Source organism: Protopterus annectens, chromosome 10.part0 (genome assembly GCF_019279795.1).
Source record: "Protopterus annectens isolate FY-2018-M chromosome 10.part0, PAN1.0, whole genome shotgun sequence".
In the NCBI taxonomy this organism is placed as follows: domain Eukaryota; kingdom Metazoa; phylum Chordata; order Ceratodontiformes; family Protopteridae; genus Protopterus; species Protopterus annectens.
This window is the reverse complement of record NC_056744.1, coordinates 162,826,073-162,847,417: the sequence shown is the minus strand read 5'-3', so window position 1 is coordinate 162,847,417 and position 21,345 is coordinate 162,826,073.

Below are 21,345 nucleotides of genomic sequence, written 5' to 3'. Positions count from 1 at the left end.
TTAGATAATTGAATACCTAATGCTCGACGCCTAAACAGAGAAAGCTGTAAACCGTGAACAACCACTTCCGTGAATTTTTTCATAGGGAAAATATTTGCTTGCCCGTTATCAGGAATTTGCCCTTTTCTTCACTGTAGCGTGATCTCGGAGGTGGTATATTTAGTTATGGGGAGTGTGGTGGGTGAAGCCCCCACACTCGATTAGGGTTTGAAAGTTGTTTTTTTTTTTTTTTTTGTCCAGCCAAGCAAACTTTTTCCCTATGAAGAAATTCGTGAAAGTGGCCGTTCGGGGTTTACAGCTTTCACTGTTTAGATGTCACGCTTTAGGTATTCAGTTACCTAAAGTTTCTATAATCTAATTTAAACCCAATAAAGTACTTTCTTCTTGTTCAGTGTGCAATAGTACTAGACTGCATTTGCAAAGAGAACCACTTCACCTAAGTCAATTTCCTGAATTACGTAAGTCAAAAGTAGCCACTGATATCTTCGAGTGGAACAACTGACACTACTTAGTATTGGTAGACTCTTATTCAAATTGGTTTGAGATTGATCTACTACCTAATTTAACATCTGTTATTATTAAGTTGAAACATCACTTCTCAGTCCACTGTAGTCCACACAAAGTTATTTCTGACAATGGTACTCAATTTACTATTCAGTTGTTTCAGACATTTGCAAAAGAATGGGACCTTGTACATGTAACTAGTAGTCCTGAATATCCACAGTCAAATGGACTAGCTGAACATGCAGTGCATAGTGCAAAGTAATTACTTGAACGTTCAAAACGTGACAATACCAGTGTCTTTTTGAATTTACTTAATCTCAGAAACATATCCAGTGACGATATACTTGGCTCACCTACACGAAGGCTTCTATCCAGGCAAACCAGAATGAAGTTAACTATTAGTTCCAGTTTATTGAGGCCTAAAGCTAAGAACAACAAAGCCATCAAAGCTCAATTATTCAAGAAGCATTCTGTCCAGAAGTCCAGTTATGATAAATCGAGCAGATTTCTTCATCTGTTGAGGGAAGGAGAGACAGTGAGAATACAAACGGTGAAAGGTTTGGACCGGATTGGTCAAGTTACAGGTATATGTGCCGAGCCAAGATCCTAGAATCTGAGGGTGTGAAGTACAAGAGAAATTGCAGACATTTTCTTCCTATACCAAAATCATCATCACAGCAATGTTCCTGTGATATAGACTCTAGATCTCAGAGCGAACCAAACATTGCTTCAATCCCAGAGTATGTTTCAACCTCTAATACCATTCCTGAAGATGTTCCAAATGGTTGAACATTCTGTAGAGACAGCTCCAGTTGCTAAACCAAATTCCCAGTTTTATGTCACACAGTATAGTCAAATAGCCAGGCTCAGTATGAAATATGCTGCAACGTCTACCTCTTCTTGTATAATTGAATGACAAAGAACTACTGGTGATATCTGCATGCCAAATAGATTCATAACATTACATGATCTATTTCTCAAAGAGGGAGGATGTAGATCATAGTGTATGTGCTGTGTCCTTAAGAAGCATTTCAAGGACTGAGTGTGCACATATAAATACTGGGCACATGCTATTCTCAGTGCCATTTTGAGCGTGCAGCCAGAGAGTGAGCCTGTATGATTGCAGTAGTTAATTTGTATATAAGTTACTTAAGTTAAAGTCAGTAAACTCCTATCGTGATGTGTTTATATATAACAAAGCTGTTAGAACAGAACCCACAAAGACTCCTCTATTGTGAACAAAGTAGGAAAGTGACAGTGGGAAAAGAGGAAATTTCTTTGAGGTGAAGGAGGAGGGATAACCAGAGTTTGGGTGCAAGAATGGAGAAGGAATGGTCAGTAGAGTGCAGTTTAATTTGCAATGTCTTCAGTGAGGGGTTTAATTGGGATAGGTTGTGTGTAGGTTGTAGGGAGTGGTTATATTATGGAGTTTGGCTACAAGAGGTGAAAAGACACCTGGTTGAAGTAGTTTGAAAACAGGAGACCCTAGGAGTAGGTCAACTCTGTAGGAGACTGCTAGCCATTTGGCCTTGGAGAAGGTAATGCACTGGTGTTCCTGAGGGGAGGAAATGAAAATGAATTCACAGATTTTGTTTTCAATGGACTGTAGAGTGGATGAGCGTTTTGCTTTTTAGTGGCTGTGGCTATGATAGGGAGCTCATATTCAAGCTGAGCAAGGAGGACTCCTTTGCCTATTTCAGCTCTAGCTGGTCTGGAGACAAATGGAGATATTTCCAGGAACAGAATAAAACAGAACTGATCTTTTTCTTAGTGTTTTCAATGTGGCTTTGGAAGTTAAGTAACTGGTCTAGCTAGCCATAAACCTAAGTATTTAGTAGATGTGATTGTATCTATTGAACAACCATTGAGATCTGCAATGTTGAGATTTTTAGGAGTCTTTTTTCAGCTTTTATGAGGTTCCAAATATCATAATTTTTGTTTTAGAGGGGTTTAAGATTAGCTTATGCTTGTTTAGCCAAGAAGTAAGGGAGTGGAGGTCAGACTGAAGCTGGGTTTGAATAGCCGAATGTGAGAGACTGGATCAGATAATACCCATGTCATCTGCATAAAGAGTAATATGAAGGTTGCAGAGGTCAGAGGGTAGCTTCTTAATAAAGACTGAAAACAAAAGAGGGGCAAGTATGGATTCCTGGGGTACACCTCTGCTAAAGAGTGCTGGCGATGATAGGGATGGGCCTGATTTGACTCTAAAATTGTTAAGAAATCTTGGAACCAGGTGTCAGTGTTGGGGATAATCCACATTAATGAAGGAGCAGGAAGTGGTCACTTAGATCAAACGCTTTGATAAGGTCAGTGAACAGAGCTCCTTAAAGGTTTCTTTTACCCATATTGAAAATTATCTCATCTGTAAGTAGCCATAGTACTATTACTATGCTCCAGCCAGCCCACAATCCATGCTGTTTAAGAGTGAGGAGGTGGTACTGCTGGATGAAGGTGGACAGTTGGTTATAGATTAGTTCTTCAAGTATTTTCCCAAATGTAGGGAGGATGGAGATAAGGTGAAAGTGAGAGTTATTTACTGGCTGAGGCTGCTTGGTGGAGGGTTTACCCAGAGCAGTTTTCCATGTCTGGCATTGTAGTTTGAATTACAATGAGGTTATAAATATGTAGAAGAGATGTGGTAAGGAAGTCTTTGCAGATTGATATAAACCAATGGAGTAAGTTGTCTGTACCAGGGGATGCATCCACAGATATATTTTCTAGAAGGAGAACACATTCTTTGTGTGCAAATTTCTTAAATAGAACAGAGAGATAAAAGGAGGGGGTAGATGAGTTCTCAGAGAGGCAAAGGTTGCAGTACTAGGGAGGTGGCTGAATTCTTTGAGAAAGTCAGAGATTGAGAGTTGGCCTTGAGAGGTCTGGTTGGTGATACGTGAGGAGGTGGGATCAGTGGATTTATGGCCTGTGAGAAGATGTACTTCCTGATAAAAATGTTAGGGTTTGTCTAGAAGAGCAAGTGGCTTGATTTTGAAGGAGTTGGTTTTGTGCCTGCATATGGCTTACTTAGCTAGGTTATATTGAAAGGTAAAGGCAGTATGATTTTCTGGTAAATTGCTTTCTTTCCATGAAGACCACACATTGTTCATATGTTTGAGCAGAGCTTTCGGTTCAGTGGTTAGCCAGGCGGTTGTTATTTTTGAAAAGGCATTGTGTGAGAGGGAAGAAACTGTCTTGAAGTTGAAGGAGGGTGTGTGGCAGAGCTGCTGCAGCCAAGTAGGGGGTCTCTAAACTGGTAATGGGAGACCAGTTGAAAGTAGCTAGATGTTTTTTGCGGTTGTCTGTATTGATGGTGGATCTAGGTCTGAAGGTAACTAGTTTGGGGGCAGTTTTGATGATTGATGGATAATTTGGAAGTTTACTGGGCAGTGGTCACTGAACGAGGGTAGAAGAACAGATACATTGGAGATGATGGTAAGGTTGTTATTAATTAGCAGATGCAGGAGGGAGAGTGGTTGTTGATCTGGAGATGTGAATGGGTAGCATCACTGACTACTTATATAAGGTGGATATTGGCTAGGAATGGACCAATGTCATCACTCAGGGGACCTAGATAGTTTATAGTTTCAAGCAGCTGAGTTGATAGTAAGAATAAGGGATTTACATTTGTTAAGAGAGGTTTGAGGAGGAAGGTAGGCAACTGCTATTAGAAGGTGAATGGAATTCCAGGAGGGATGTTTTAGAAGGATCCAGTTGGGTTCAGTATCTGAGGAGACATTTGTTTGTGCAATGACAGCTGGTTTAAGGTTGTTTTTATAAAGAATGATGGTGCCCCCATCTTGTCTACTGCACCCACCCAACATCACAGTTGTCACTGAAACATGTCTCAAGCAAAACAATCCTAATTTTCAGCATCTACTTCCCTCCTACAAATACCTCCAAGGCACCAAAGTAGATGCTGAAAATTAGGATTGTTTTGCTTGAGACATGTTTCAGTGACAACTGTGATGTTGGGTGGGTGCACTGTAAGGAAGGTGTTTATCTGATCAAGTTTATTAGAGATGCTTTGGGCATTAATTAATGCACAGGAGAGCATGGCTATGCTAGAAAAGGCAATGGGTGTTATATGATGGGAGCGGCCTGGATTGGATTCAATGTTGGATATGAGGAGGAGTATGAGCAGGATAGGGGTGAATTTATAGAGGTGTTTAGGAAGTGTGAGGTGGCATTGCTGGGGTTTGGTAGGTTTGTAGGAGATGAGGTAATGATGGTGAAGCTAAAATTGAGTGAGAGTGGTAGGTGGTGAATGTAGGGTATAAATGGGTGGGGTAGGTCTTGGGGTTTAACTGAGTGATTGTTGGGTTTTGTGGTATTCTAGTGTTGAGAGATGGGAGAAGGGATAGGGTAACTGATGGTGTAGTGTAGTTTGTTAAAGGAAGGAGGAGTAAAATGAGGAGGTTGAGAAGCATTTTGGAGAGCATGGTAAACAAAAGGAGTTCTGAAAGTAAGAGGTGGGAGTCTGTAAGGATGGGAGAGAACCAGAAAGTGTATTTGGGAAGATGAAGGGGATGAGAATGATGAATGCTTCTTGCTGGATTTATTTAAGTATGGGCGGTGATGAACCTGTATGCAAGTTTAACGTGGGAAATATCACAATAAGGTAGTTGAGGAAGTAGGATGTAGGTTTAGTGAAATTATGTGTCCATTACATGGGTGGGCAGAAGTGGAAGGAAAGAGGGTGATGTATATACTGAAGAGCCCGGAGGTGACTGGGGAATTAGGGCTGGGAGGGGAGTAAAGCAGGGCACACGTCCCCCCACCTGGAATCAATCAATGAGGGTGTGCAAGGTGAATGCAGGAGATAGAGAGGCCACACAGCAATGTTCAAGCAATAAATACATAAATAAATAAATAAATAAATAAATAAATAAAGGGGAGTGGAAAAGGGAGTGAAAAAAATAACCAAAACTAAGCCCCCTTAATTGCTCAAGCTATGGGTATACACCTTCTAGATGAGCAACAAATGTGTAAGGTGAACTTCAGATTAAACAAGCTAATGAGACTGAGTCCCCTTGCAGGCACTTGAGTAAATGCAGAAACCGAAACAATTCTAAAAAGGATTAATTGTCAATCATGTAAATAACAAGTAAATTAGTAAAAAATAAAAATTGACTGAACTGATACATGACTGAGCAGTCCAGTAAAACAGAATAAAATCAAACAGCCAGTCTCAGATTGTTTTTAAATGTGAAGCTGCTGTATAAAAATGTAAGATTGGCTGTTGGATTTTATTCTGTTTTTTATTGGCCTGATGAAGCAACTGGTATAGTCCTGAAAGTGCTAACGTTATTTAATAAATTCATTTTGCTTCAGTTGTGCATCATTCAGTCCATTTTTATTTTTTACTAATTTATTTGAGTAAATGCAGCCTGTTTCCCTGGGTACCAAGGATGAGTTATTAAGTTGCAGTCTGCCACGAAGAGGAGGAAGGATGTTTTGAGCTTTTACAGCCATATTGTTTTCAATAAGTTGGTATGATAAGTGAGAATATCTAGTGTACCTTTAGAGAAGTAGTGCCTAAAAGCAATGATATTGCCTTTTTTTCCTGAACTTAATACTAAACGTATTATCAGTAATACCGGTTATGTATGATTTGAATCAGTAGTATTAACATATATTTTCTTTAGATTTGAAGCTTTTTTAATGCTGGACTGATTATATATTATTTGTTGTTCCAGATTTACAAATTACAGCACAGGGAATACTGATATAAACACTTTCCATGATTTTATTTTACTGAAAGTTATTTAAATTATTTGTATATTTACATTTGTATTTTACTATATATATAGCTGCATTTAACTTGATTTCCTTTCACTGTGTTTGTTTGTCTACATGCATTATCTAGTCATGTGTTTCTCAGAGTTAAAATATGTAGATAGTCACTTATATTAGGATGCCCTTTTATGTGTATCACAAGGGTGAATAAATCCATAGTCTTGTACATGATAAATGACTTATAGATGAACATATAATATTGGCAATATACAAGCAACCACATTTCCCTTTGAAATAATTACTATATGCATGAAGATTCATAACAGGCATGAGTGTAAATAAACATTTAATGTGTGTGTGATATGGCTAAAAATGTTAAGTATGCATTTGTATGACAGTAAATATATATTTTGATATGACAAAACAGAGGTGGGTAAGCTTATGATGGTAAACAGAAATGCTAGGGTTATAGTGTACACATATAGGCCTGCATCCATGTTAATGTCATTTATGAATAAATGCTTTCAGTACTTATATGTGCTTTCAGTACTTGGGCACATGTGACTGTTTGCAATATTATTAAATCAGATGAGGTCATGCTGTGTACAACAACTGTACTCAAGTTTAATGCAGAACTTGTGTTAAACAATGTAATCTACATATGGACACCTTGTATATGGCTGTATGTGATTACTGTCTCTGTTATGTATTGCTAACATATGTGCAATTTGCCTTTCAATGTATGTGAATCGTTCATTCTTAGGGCACATTTTAGGCCTGTTACTTTGCAGTAACTTAGCATTCATTTAATATGTACATGTCCTTTTGATGTATTTTATGCAAGGACATTAACAACTTGGGTATATGTATACAGTCTGAATATACTGATGTGCTATCACAACAACATATCCCACTATGATACAAAATAGATGGCAAAGTACTGTATATTATGACAGACTAACCTCACTGTTCTGTGTTCATTGTTACTGACACATTGTCTTGGCAGCATTCTCTGGTTGTGAAAATGGCAACACAGATTCACATTACTTTTATGTGCGTGCACTGATGCTGAATCATTTTTCTGAATAAATTAAGGATATGGTTTCCAGCAGCAGGCCAAGATGAGGAGGGATGAAATACATCAGAAGATACAGGATGCAATGTGCTAGGAGGCAGAAATGTAGCAAGAGGTGCAGCCTCTGAGTGAGATAATTGTTAGAAAAAACGGCAACAAGTAAATACATGCAAATCTCCAAAACGGACAGACCCCTTCAAAAACCAGGCACAGTCCAGAAGTAATGCAAAGGAAAATCAAGTATTCCAGCAATAAAATGTTCCACTGTTGTAAAATGAAAAGCACAATCCAGTTGTAAAAACCTACTACACTTTATTTCTGTTAAGTGTTTTCCGTCTCACTTATAGCAATACTTCTTCAGACCACATACACTTACATCACACTGTGGTAATATGCTTTGTGTGTTGCTTACATTAAAAATATATAGGCTCTTGCAGAAATACATGTACTTGCATCATACGGTAATTAAATCAATTTTATAAGTTTGTGTCAAATGTTATGAATTTATATTTATATTTAAAATAAATACTTGTTAAAATACATAGTTGAAAAACATAGTTAAACATTATTGTGAATGTGTATTTAGAATAAATACTTGTTTAAAATGCATAGTTAAGAATACGGGTCTATATTATAACATCAAAGTCTAAAAACTTTGAATGTTATAATATCAAACCAAGCAGAGCGAATGCTTGAAATAGCAAAGCTGCAGAACACCGAATACTTTCCTAGGGAAAGTATTCAGTGGGCCATTTCTGCAGCTTCAATATTTCCTCAACTGTGGAGCGAAGGTTATGGACCGGGTTAAGGTAAGTGTGCAAATGAAGGTGAGTGTGTGATTGGGCGTGGGTTAGGTGAGTTAGGGTTAGGGCGCGGGCCAGGTAAAGGTGCGATTGTGTGGACATGAGGGTTAGGGTGGGGTAGGTGAGTTAGGGTTAGGGAGCGGGTAAGGTGAGTGTGCGATTGTTAGGGACCTTAGGGTTAGGGTTGGGTTTAGGTAAGTGGATAGCTAGTGGTGTATGTCTGGTTTAGTGTAGGGTTTTGTGAAGTGTATGTGTGTGGATTATTTATTTTGGTGTGCTTGAGTTGTGTGTATGTTTGTCGGAACAGCAAATTTTTTCCCTGGGAAAAAATTCACTATTCTGACTGTTCGGTTTTCTGGTGTTTCGATTGAATGGGTTCGATATTATAACATTCGAAGTTTTTAGACTTCGATGTTATAATATAGACCCAAGAACACATACTTAAAATGTTTCACTTCTCCTAAGTCTTTTACTTAAAACATGCTTAAATACATAAATAAATCAAGACATTGATACATAAATCACCTCTACCAAAACTGTTACAACTATTTGCTTGAAGCATGCAGTATTTAAATACATTTAAGTATCAAACAAATCTTATCTAACAAACCTGTCTGAAGTACAAACAGCGCTAGTCCTAAATTGCCTGATAATGTGCATTCAGAAATGATGAATAATAAATAATGAATAATAAACAGGACTAAGGAAAGGCAAGGGAAAAGTGGGGGAGGGAGGTGAAAGGGGGAAAAAAAGAAGGGAAGGGAAAGGAATTCTACAAAACTTTCTATATACCCTCTAGAATGCATGTTTAGATTTGTGACTTCATGAATAAATTATCTTGAAAGGCTCTTTAATTTCAACAAACAAGCTATTGAATAAATTTCATTCAAACCAGGAGCATGACAGGCATGAGTTCTTAGTTGCCAGGACAATTCTAATTTTTCCAAGAGTAAGGCAATTGGTCCACCTCTCCCATCTTCTGCAACACTGTCTATTACTCAAAAACCAGATAAGTGGTTCGGATATTAACCTACAAGTCTGGCTAATGCATTTTCTAGTTTATACTTCCTAATACCATAAAGGTGTTCGTACATCCTCCCCCTAAGTTTCCTTTAGTATTAACAAAGAGTACTTTTCTTTTATTTCCCTCCGACAGGTTCTTTAGGTTTTTTCCTTTTCTAAAAACTGTTTTAGGTGGGCCTTGTAGTTTACCAGATATGACATTATTGGTCCGAATTAGGTCCCAATTCTTACTTATGATGTTCATTATGGAATACCTGTCCAAGCTGTATGAAATAATAAAGTCAGACAGGCCTACTGGTTCTCTTGTATTACCATGCCTTTCTGATGAAATTGATTAGAGCATGTCCCCCACCCCCAAAATGGGTCGGTAAAACCCCATCTGTCTTTTATTTACCACTTTCACATTTAGGTCCTTTACCAGTTGTTCAGGGTATCCTTTCTTAAAGAACATTTCTCTATGTTTCTCACACTCTATTAAAAAGTCTTCCTCATTTGAGACCATACGAGCTGCCCTCACAAACTGCCGCTTCACCACTGATCGTTTCTGGGGAAGAGGGTGACAGCTATAAAATGGAGGAATGCATTAGAATAAGTGTCCTTTCTGAATATTCTAGCTGCATAGGAGATGTATTTCAAATCCTTCTTTAAATCAATGTCCAGGTAAGCTATTCTGTCTGTGCTGAAAGTGTAAGTAAACTTCAAAAAACTTGTTGTACTGTTTAAATATGACACTAACTGGTTGGCATTATTTTCGTCCCCTTCAAATAACATAAAAATGTCATCCAGAAATCGTGTATAAAAATGTATCTGCCTTGCAATGTGAGTAACCTTTCTTACAAACTCCCTTTCCCAGTATGCCATCACCAGGTTGGCAAAACTGGCTCCACACGGGGAGCCCATTGCCACACCTATTTTTTGTATATAGTACTTATTATCGAAGGTGATAAAATTGTTGGACAAAATAATGTCCAACAATTCCTCCACTAGTCCAATTTCAGACCCAGGTGCCCCTAAACTGTGCATCAATAGGCTTACCCACTCAATACCTTCCATATGAGGGATTGATGAGTACAGGTCCATAACATCAATCGTTAAAAAATTCAAGTTGACATTAAACTGGTGGTTTTTTTATATTCGGCAGAAAGGACCATGAGTCTTTGCAAATTTGTTCCTGTTGCCCTACATATTTTTTCGGAATCTGGTCCACGTACTTTGCACATGCATAAGTTATGCTGTTTCTCGCATAGACTGATGGCCTCATGGGTGGATCAGTAACAGACTTATGAATTTTTGGAATACCGAACAGAATAGGGATCTTAGGAGCTGGCATGTTCAGAAAGTTGAAAGAGTCTACATATATCCTGGACTCAATAAACATTTCTTCCAATGAAGAATGTATTCTCATATAAGCAATATTTAATTCATTCCGTGATACTTCAGAGTACACCTCACTGTCAAGAACTTTCCATATTTTTTGTTGGTATTCGTGCTTGTCCATTATCACTAACCCCCCCACCCTTGTCAGGTTGCATCACTCTAACATCTGTTTGTAGTATCAATTTGAGGGCTTCTTTCTCCTCAGATGTTATGTTATGGGATTTTCCCTTAAAATGCTTATGTTGGTTTATAAGATTGTACAAATCCATCTCACATATCTGTTCAAATGTAGCTAGTGTAGGGTGTAGGGGCGGGCAGTAAGTACTAGCAATATGAAATTATTTATTTTCATAATTATCGTTGCTAAACAAAAATTTTAGGTTCAGTTTCTGGGTAAACAATTTCAAGTCTATAACAGTCTCAGATAGTTCAGCTTTTCTAGATGGTACGAAAGTCTGTCCTTTTGCAAGAAAATCAGCTAAATCAACATCTACTTCGAAACTAGAGAAACTGAAAATTTTAAAGTCACCTTCTGTATTGAGAATAATTTCACAATTATTCAAAGATGTCTCCATTACATCCATTGTGGGTACTGGTTGTTCGTTGAATTGTACACAACCCGATGTAGACCCTGCCTCAGGTTGTAGCCTGAGGCCTATTTCCAAAAATTTCCTTCCCCTTGTGGGATAGATGGGAACCCCCCTTGTTGCATGTTCCTTTTCGTAGAAGTGTTATAATTCAAACCGGCCCCATTCTGTATGGTCCCAGAAAGACCCCTTTGTATAGCACCACTTTCGCTGTTACTAGTCCTATTGTTCTGCTGGTTATGTATTAAAAATGAAGCCTCCATTAAAAGGCTCTTCATCGATGAACCAGATTGTGAAGTGGGGGGTTTTGGGTAGGCTTTGCCTGATTTATCTGCTTCCCTGTCTCTCTTCAGTTTTTTTACCTTTGTTTCCTTCAGATTTCCTAAGTACTGATCTATGCTTGAAAAACATCTTTCATATTCATATTTATAATGTGAAAAGTCCAAATCCTTCTTGATAATTTCATCCAAAATAGTTGCTTCCTTCATCAGTTCCTCCACAGCCTGTTGGTAGTGTTTGCTCATCAGTTCAAGAAGTTCCATTCCATGCTTATTAAAAAGCATTATTAAGTCTTTGTGGTAGTTAGAACCTTCCACCAGCCCATTTGGTTACTGCCACGATCTGAGCCCCTTAGGGACTATACCCTCACTTACACACTCAAAATATGCAACATTCGAGTTGCAACTTTTTGTATTTTAGTAACTTGGAATCCAACAGTTTAAGGTTAACTGTTATGTTCGGTAACCCTTCAATCGGTTGCTCCATATCCAGTTGTCTACTACTTGTGGGCTCTTGAAACATTGGAACATCTTTGAACCAGGCGTTCAAGCCCTTGGACAGAGCTCCAATAAGCCCCAAGGGTTCATTACTCAAATTAACAGGATTCCGTGTTATCCTGTTGTAAATTAACTTCACCATTTACTGCGTTTACAACACCCATGAGCTGTGTGTGAGTGCTCAGATTCAGCAAAGTTTCAGAATTGCTGCCGGTACAACAAGAGGATGAACAGTTGATACCAAAACAGCTTGTGTGCTCACCGGAAGTTGAGAGGTTGTTCCACTGGCAGACAGAGAGTCCAACCTTACAGCAAGTACCGCTAATTGCTGTGATACACGCCCAACCAAGGCTGCCAGTGTTTCTATTTCATCTGTTTCATCCATTTCGAGAGCAGACTGGATGGTGTTTGGGGTACTCTCCATGCCTCACACAAAAACAAACTTAGAAAAAAATGGCAACAAGTAAATACATGCAAATCTTCAAAATGGACAGACCTCTTCACAAACCAGGCACAGTCCAGAAGTAATCCAAAGGAAAAACAAGTTTTCCAGCTATAAAATGTTCCACTGTTCTAAAATGAAAAGCACAATCCAGTTGTAAAAACCTTTTCAAGCACAGACCGGTACTTAGGAAAACTGAAGGAAACAAAGGTAAAAAAACTGAAAAGAGACAGGGAAGCATATGAATCAGTCAAAGCCTACCCAAAACCCCCCACTTCACAATCTGGTCCATCGATGAAGGGCCTTTCAATGGAGGCTGAATGTTTAATGCATAACCAGCAGAACAATAGGACTAGTAACAACGGACATGGTGTTATACAAAGGGGTCCTTCTAGGACCATATAGAATGGGTCCAGTTTGAATTATAACACTTCTACAAAAAGGAACACATAACAAGGGGGGGGGGGTTCTCATCTATCCTAGAAGAGGAAGGAAATTTTCAGAAACAGGCCTTCAGGGTACAACCTGAGGCAGGGTCTACCTCAGGTTTTGTACAATTCGATGAACAACCAGTACCCACGACGGAGGTAATGGAGACATCTTCGAATAATTGGGAAATTATTCTCAATGCAGAAGGTGACTTTAAAATTTTCAATTTCTCTAGTCTCGAAGTAGATGTTGTTTTAGCTGATTTACTTGCAAAAGGACAGACTTTCGTACCATCTAGAAAAGCTGAACTATCTGAGACTGTTATAGACTTGAAATTGTTTACCCGGAAATTGAAACTAAAATTTTTGTTTGGTAAAGATAGTTGTGAAAAGAAATCATTTCATATTGCTAATACTTACAGCCCACCCCTACACCCTACACTAGCTACATTTCAACAGGTATGTGAGTTGGATTTCAGTGGTGGATCCAGGAATATGTCAAAGAGGGGGCGCAGTGTGGTAAGTCAACTACTGGGGTAGAGAGTGGGAAAATGGAACACTGGGTTTGGGGATGGGGAAATGCCACCTTAAGATGCTTTGACATCATGTGCATACAGCAAATTTACCGACCGTACCGTTTTTTTTCAACGTATGTACATATGACAGTAGTCTGTCCTTTGATAGTCATATTGCCACAGTAGTCAGGAAGTCCTTCTGCGTGGCACACCTCATCATAAAAGGGTTCTCATCCAGGAAAAAAAGGGGTCATTGGTCCCCTCTACTCAACCATCATTAGTCCCCATTAGAGAGTACAATGCCCCTTTTGGAATGTATCTCACAAGCCATCTGCAGCAGCTGGAAAGGCCACAGAAGTACCTCACAAAGAGGATTACTGGCCTCAAACAGTTGCCCTACACTGACCGTCTCAAAAAACTCCAGCTTTACTCCATAGCATATTGCCTACTCTGAGGTGATCTCTGCCTAACATATAAAGCTATGTCAAACCCAGAGCTGTTGAACATGCTACACCTAAAGAAATCCAAATCCCTCAGAGCTACATGCTCTAGGGACTTAAACCTTGTCACCACAATAAACAGGACATGCTGGAGGGATAGATTCCTGTCCAAGAGATTTCCCATACTCTGGAATAGGCTACCCATCTATATCAAGCAAAGTTCTTCATTAGCACTCTTCAAGAAAAATCTTGATGAGTGGATGGGAAATAGGAAATACACCCTGGGGATCACTTCTGTGTCTCTGCTCGACAGTAGCACAGGAAAATAACTTTCTTGAGAGGCGTAAGCCAGTGAACCTTGTTGGCTAGGTTACGTAGGCCCTCAGACTGATAGCCTAGTACCTACCTATGAACCTATGCCTGGAAGAGATGATTGGTTGCCCATGGCAAGTCACAGTCTGCTTCCATGGCATAGCTGGCATATGCATCGTTATAAACTAGCAGAGAGTCCCACCGAAGGAAATATTTGCCACAGCAAGTACCACAGTAAATTTAAATATTGTTTTTTGTAAATAAATAATGAACCAGTGAAGTTTAGTAAAAGCAACACAGCCATTAAGAAAACAGATATTATAGAAATGCCCCCAAAAGCAAATACTCAGTTTAGTCATGTGCAATATATAAAGTCTGTTGTAACCAATATAGAATTTCAGTAGGAGTGTAAGAAATCTCCCAGTGCTGGAATCAAGAGAAAGAAAGGAAAAATCTATCTGGGACACTGTATCTGTTTGACGTTATAGGAAACCAACTGAACTGATACCAACAGGTTATCTGTTTAACCTCACAGGAAACCAACTGAACTGATACCAACAGGTTATCTGTTTAACCTCACAGGAAACCAACTGAACTGATACCAACAGGTTACAGTCCTCAGACACAGGATCTTCTTCAAAAAAGGATCCTTAGCAATTTTCTTGGGAAGTATTTTTTTTCCCTTAGTAGAGCAACTGGGGGTGGAAATGCCAGCATTACTATAACCCAGGTTTGCACCTCCTAACGATTTGTCTGAACTATGGTTCTATCTATTGCAACCATCTCAGATGGGAAACCAGTCACAGACTGCTACTTCACCATGTGGAGGGTCTTCTGCTTCTTTCTAGGATGCACTACACTAGTGGGATGATCCCTGGGAGAAAGCATCAATACTGGCAAAAGATTCTGCACCTCTGAGTTCCCCTGCACCTGAAGGGTTTGGTTCTCCCATACTCTTGTCATGCAGATGTGTGATACTATAACAGCTCCAGAGGGCATAGAGGTAACAGAAGGTGAATAATCTGATAGCCTGTCTGAAGGTAAGTCTACTGCAGAGTCACAAGCTGTAGGCTGAGGCATATTTTTTATTTATTCTTTTGTTTTTAAGAGAAGATGAGGAAGATGGAGAGATGTGGCATGTCGATCAGGAGACAAGAAACTAGTCAGCTCAACATCAAATACTGGCTGTACAGTCAGCACAATAAGAAGATGGAATCTCCCTTTAAACAACAATTTAAAGATTATTTCTGTAGGGACACTATTCTGAATACACTGACAAAATTACAATATTTTCAGCAACACAGTTCAAAATACAAAATCTCCCGCTTTAAAAAAAAAAAAAAGTTAGTTTCAGTCCAAAACAATGGATACAGTTTAAAACAGTATTAGACAAGAAATAAATTATAAACTGACAAAAAAATTCCTGTCAGAAATGTTTAACATACAAAATGGCATAAAAAGTAATCTGAAGTCTATTTCTACATGAGTTGCTATTCAGAAGATTGCACAAAATAAAATGACAATTTCAGTAGGACAATTCCAAGCAGAACGTATATGCACAAAAGTCCCCTAACTTAGTAAACATTTGCTAGTTTCAGTCAAAATGAATGGATACAGTCTAAAACACTTTTAGACAACAAATATATCATAAGCTGATAAACAAAACTTGTCAGAAAATGCTTAGCATACAAACTGACACCAAATCACAATTTAAACAAAAGTAATTTTAAAATGGTACAATTCAATTCCAATCACCTCAAGTAAACACCAAAGAAAAAAATGCAACACCATCAACTTTTCCTGTCAAAACTTCTAAATGAAGCTTGTAATCAGCAGGCCTTCCTGTGCTTGCTAGTCAAAGAAAGAATAGAAGCGTATGCAAAATTTCTCATCTGAGAGAACAGTGAAAGCAACAGAACACACTATTCAAGCACATACAGAAGAGGCTGTAGACAGGATAGAAAACAGGGAGGAAAAAGGTCCAAACAGGAGTTGTAATGGAGAAAAAATATAACTAGGTAGGGGTCAATGATGGGTATGGAGTACTTGCAGAGTTTGTATGAGTGTACGTGTGTTTTAGTGCAGTTCTGAAATGTGTAAGTCTGACTTGAGCTAGCAAGCTTGTTTCAGACTGTAGAGATTCTTACTGAGAATACAGTGTCTATGTGAAAATGTTTTGGATTTTAAGGATGATATTCCTTCAATGAAGGTTGGACATCGAGCTGACACCTCGGCGTTCATGAAAATCTACTGCCAATCATTAGCAGACTGGAATTCCGCTGTGGCGACCCCTAACCGGGAAAAGCTGAAAGACAAACAAAAACAACAACTTCCTTGGAGCAAAGATTTCTTTTTTGGCAAGTGCCACTACATAAGGTTAGACACTGAGGGAGTTTTTGATGAATTATGCAGTATCTTGTGTGCTCTGACTAACTGGGTAAGAGAGATGTGATGGGTGAGTTCTACCCAGTTTACAGGTTCTGGGGATGTGCAGTGATGGACTCAACTGGGGAGGCATGCAAATTTTCTAATTTTGTTATTAAAATGTTTTGAATTGGAATAAGTTGAGTTTGGTAAATAATGCGGAGGTATAAAGCAGGCTGGGGAGAAGGGGGTAGTGGTTGTTATTTCTCATCTGTGGTTATTAAGGAAGGATTTGGCTCTGTCTAGAGATCCCAGCTCAGTGTATGTTTTTACTACTATGACGATATTTAGAAAGAAATTTGATTTGTCGATAGCAGTGCCTAGTAATCTAGAGTGGGTGGCAAGTTCAATTTTAACATTGGTAACAATGATTATGTTGAAACTGTAGGCATTTGGAATTGTGTTTTGGGACTGAAATATAAGTAGTGTTGGTTTTCTTTGGGTTTAAGAGTAGTTGGGATTTTTGTAACCACTTTTCAATGGAAGTGAAGACAGCCTAGGAATGGATTGTGGGATGGTTAAACAGGGTGCAGAGTGGAGTTGTCAACATGCTGAATAATGGAAGCAGGTTTGGATACTTTTTGTATATCATTTATGAGCTTGGTAACTTGGGAAATACCTGTTTTGAATAGGAAGCAGCTGAGCTGGAGTTGGAGTCTTACCATTTTACAAACTGGGTGCAGTTTCTGAGGTAGCTGGAGAACCAGTCAATAGAGGCATATACCAAGTCAAGGAGGTTGTGCCTGTTGAGGAGAAGCTGATAGGAAATCACATTAAAGGCTTTAGATAGGTCAAGGAAGAGAGCTGAGAATGTGGCTGAAGATTCTGCTCTGGGTGACAGTACCTAAGAAGTGAAAAGGATCTGTTTCAGTGCTGAGATGTTCTATAGATGTGCTGACTTTGTGTATAGGAATTATGAAGGAGTGCTGGAGTATAGTTTTCACTAATGGATCTATTTGACAAATATTTAGCAAGTTGAGTAACATACTTTGCATTAATGTGTATGTTTCTGAAGGATCAGACATCTGAAACTCAAATGTCTATACTTTAGTGACTTCAATCCTTAACAATTTGTTGTATAAATTACACATTTTATGATGAACAGATCAAAAATATGTGGAACAAAACTCTGGGCAGTTGAGAGACTGCATGGGTTCAGACAGTCTGGTCCCTTCACTTGTGCTGCCTCTTACCACCCAGTATGACCGATGTAGAGAACCTCTAGAAGATGTGACCCTTATGCAAGGAATGAGGTAAGCCAGTAGGAAAGCATGGTATGCCCCTTCTTTAGTCACTGGTTGAGCTTCTTAACTTCAGGGAAACTACTAGAAATTGCAGATGCGAATGGTCAAGTCCTTCCCTTCTGCACATCAGTAATGTTGATGTTTGTATGGTTATCTGGCTTCAAATAAATGCAAGGCTGTGGCCATTTCCTCCAAGAAAATGTGACATAAAATAGTTTACAGATGCATGGTTGTTTTCTACATGCATTATGCTGCAAAAAGTATGCCTTGGAAAGCATTTTATAAAGGCAATATTTACAAACTGATGTCCTAGCCACAAGGACTTGAACAGAAAAATTCTGGCTGCAGTCCAAACATTATGGTACCTTGACAGCTGACCAAAACTGGGAGGAAATCATTTCCAAAGACGCTTCTTACATAACACTACGAGTAGTAGGGAAGTTTTTCCCCCCACAAATTTATCTGTTGCAAAAGCATATTATTTTCAGAAAGGAAATTGCTTTTCCCCACACTAAATATTAGTAATACTGCCAAGATGTAGACATGATTATAAAGGAAGGGTGGAAGAACCTCATGTTGATCAGGATCAAATGCAGGAATGGTTAAGAAGAGGCAAATTCAAACCAAGAGATGAAATGTTAATATTGGCGGCCCAAGATAGTAGGCTACATACACATTGGTTTGCAAAGTCCATTGAACATGGTGGAGAAATAGACAAAGGTAGGATTTCTAAAAACAGAATTGGAAAAAGTTGCACACCCCGTTGCTGGTTGTGACGTACTAATGGCAGAAGGACTGTATAATGAAAGGCATAATAATGTGGCAAGACTGTTTACTAGGGATTGTGCAAACATTATGGAACTGAAGTGGCTGAAAAACACTGGAAACATGATCCACAAAGCATCATAGAAAATTATGAAGTCTACATTACATCCATTACCAACAGTTCAAAAGGTAGATGCTAGAAAACCAGATATAGTGGTCCATGAAAGGAAGACAAAAGTAGCATTGATCACTGAAATCGCCACACCCAGTGACTACAGTGTCTAGCATACAGAGAGACAAAGTCATAAAATATCAGGATTTACAGACAGAAATAAAAACAAAGTGGAAGAAAGATACTGAGACAGTTCTAATAGTAGTAGGAGCAATGGGTCTTATAATAAAGAACCCAAAAGATATGGAGAAATTAAAAAAGGGAGGGTGTATTGTCTCCTTACATATAACTAAATACAGTCATACATTTTCCATCATAACTTTAAACAAGGGCATGTTTTTAATTTAGCCAGGTTACAGAAAAACAAATAAGCACCACATTTTCCAACAAAGGGAAATAATCAAAATAACATCTCATTCATCAGAGAATTTACCAACCATATAAACATATTTAAAATATAAAACTGAGCCAACCTAACATCACCCTTCTTGGACATTTCATGATATCAGACAGATCAGCATGAAAAGCATGGGCTACAGACACTTTTTTTTTTTGTACAAAAAAAAAAAAAAAAAGACTAGATGGTAAAATTTTACACAGACCAGAAAATACAATTAATAATACAGAAAGGTGAATGACATGCACATGGACTCATATCTTTCAAAATTCTCTTCAAGAAAAATCTTGGTGATTGAATGGGAAATAGGAATTTCACGCCGAGGATCACCTCTGTGGCTCTGCTCGACAGTGGCACAGGAAAATAATTTTCTTGGGTGGCAAAAGCCAGTGTACCTTTTTGGCTGGGCTTGTATAGGCCCCAGAGCCGATAGCCTAGTACCTACCTATGAACCTATGAACACAGAGAATAATCAAACATGTGCTAAAAACTACGCAAATGATCATTATGCCATTTGAACATTTTCAGTAGTAAAACATATAACTTTAAATTTACCTCCTCACCAGTCTAAAACATCTCCATATTTCTTACCCAGCCAGCCCCGCTAGTGCAACACCCTCAGAATTAAACACACAGCATTGTGGGATTTATTTAACTGTGCATCTATGAACCATTTCAGTGTTATACTAACATTTGCAAATGATATCCCATGCTTGAAGAAAATTCAGTTGCCTACATTTCTAACATTTTTAAACAGTTCGAAAATGACTACTATTATACTAAGTAAGCTTTACATTTTAAAGCTTTTAAACCAGTCAACTCTCGTGATAAATGTTAATATAGTGCAATTTAGTTATAGTTCTCAGTACTCAGTTTCACAAATCTCTGCTTTCTAAAATTTGAACAGGCAAAATGTAAAAATTTGCTAAGACCTTTAAATAGGAATATCATGACATGCTAAAATGTGTTGCTTTCCATTTACAGAATATGTTAAGATTAAGGGAAGTATATGGTTTAGTACTATATGCCACAGAATTTTGCTTTGAAATCTTAACAGAGTGAGTTGAAAAATCATGTCAATATTAAACAATTTGCATGTGTAGAAGGAAGAGGAACTGCTCTTTTGAACAGAGTATAGGGTTACCAACTTTTCAGATGCCCAAACTGGGTAATTTTTTATGGAAATGTAAAGTTTTGCAGGATAAACTGTACCCTCATTCAATATGAAGAAGTGAACTTCACTTTTTATGCTAAAGTAAAAGCTCAGCCTTATAGAATATGTGTTGTTTTTATCAGTTACAAAATAACTAGAAGAAAGTTAAGAAATAATTTGTCTGAAAATCCTGGGACATTTGACATATTTCATTTTTTTTTTTTTTTTTTTTTGCAGTTCACATCAGCAAGGACTGTCCCACATAATTTAGGTGGTAATCCTAAAGATGGGCTATCTTTGAGAGATGTGGTTAAACTAATAAGAGCAGCATAAGGATCAAAGGCACCGTACAAGGTGAGGTACATCCAGGGGTGTAGACAGGTTTTTCCACTTTGTACTCAAAGGTCTAGCGCTGCTACTGCCCCACCCTCCATCTGTGCTGCCCCCTCCCCCATCGTGTTAACCCACAGAGGCTTTGTAGCAACCACAGTGTCCTCAGACCTCTACATACACTATAGTAACTTTCTGGGTATGCCTCTATAGATTTGATTGTCAGTAAAGTTAAAGAATGGCCACACCTTTTCCAGCCTTCAACACAAGGTATAGCAGCTTTATCTGTACATCTATGAGCGGGGCCAGTTTTACACTTGGTGGGATCCATGGCAAAGGCATGTACTAAGCTTGTGTCAAAATCCACTTATCCAGCCTGCTATGTGGGAGCTGCCAGGTCTCCACTTTATACTTATTTTTCAAAGATACCAAGTTGCTAACTGTGTGTGTGTGTGTGTGTGTGTGTGTGTGTGTGTGTGTGTGTGTGTGTGTGTGTGTGTATGTGTGTGTGTGTGTTACTGCTACCAAGAAAAATTACACATGCCCAGCAATATTCTACCTGTCTACATAAAAACAGTGATATTTTTCTCACACACACACACACACACACACACAGTGCTCCTGATAATCCACGTCTAATGTGAGGTGCACACCATCCCAGGCAAGCCAAGTCTGCAGCAAGATAAACATATTCACACTTACACTGTGCCTGACAAGCTAGGTTTGTCACTAGATGCACAATCCTACACACACACACAACTCATTTACCTACAGGCCAATTGGAGGAACACCATTTCACTTACAAGATATTTTGTGGGTGTTGGAGAAAATCACAGCACATA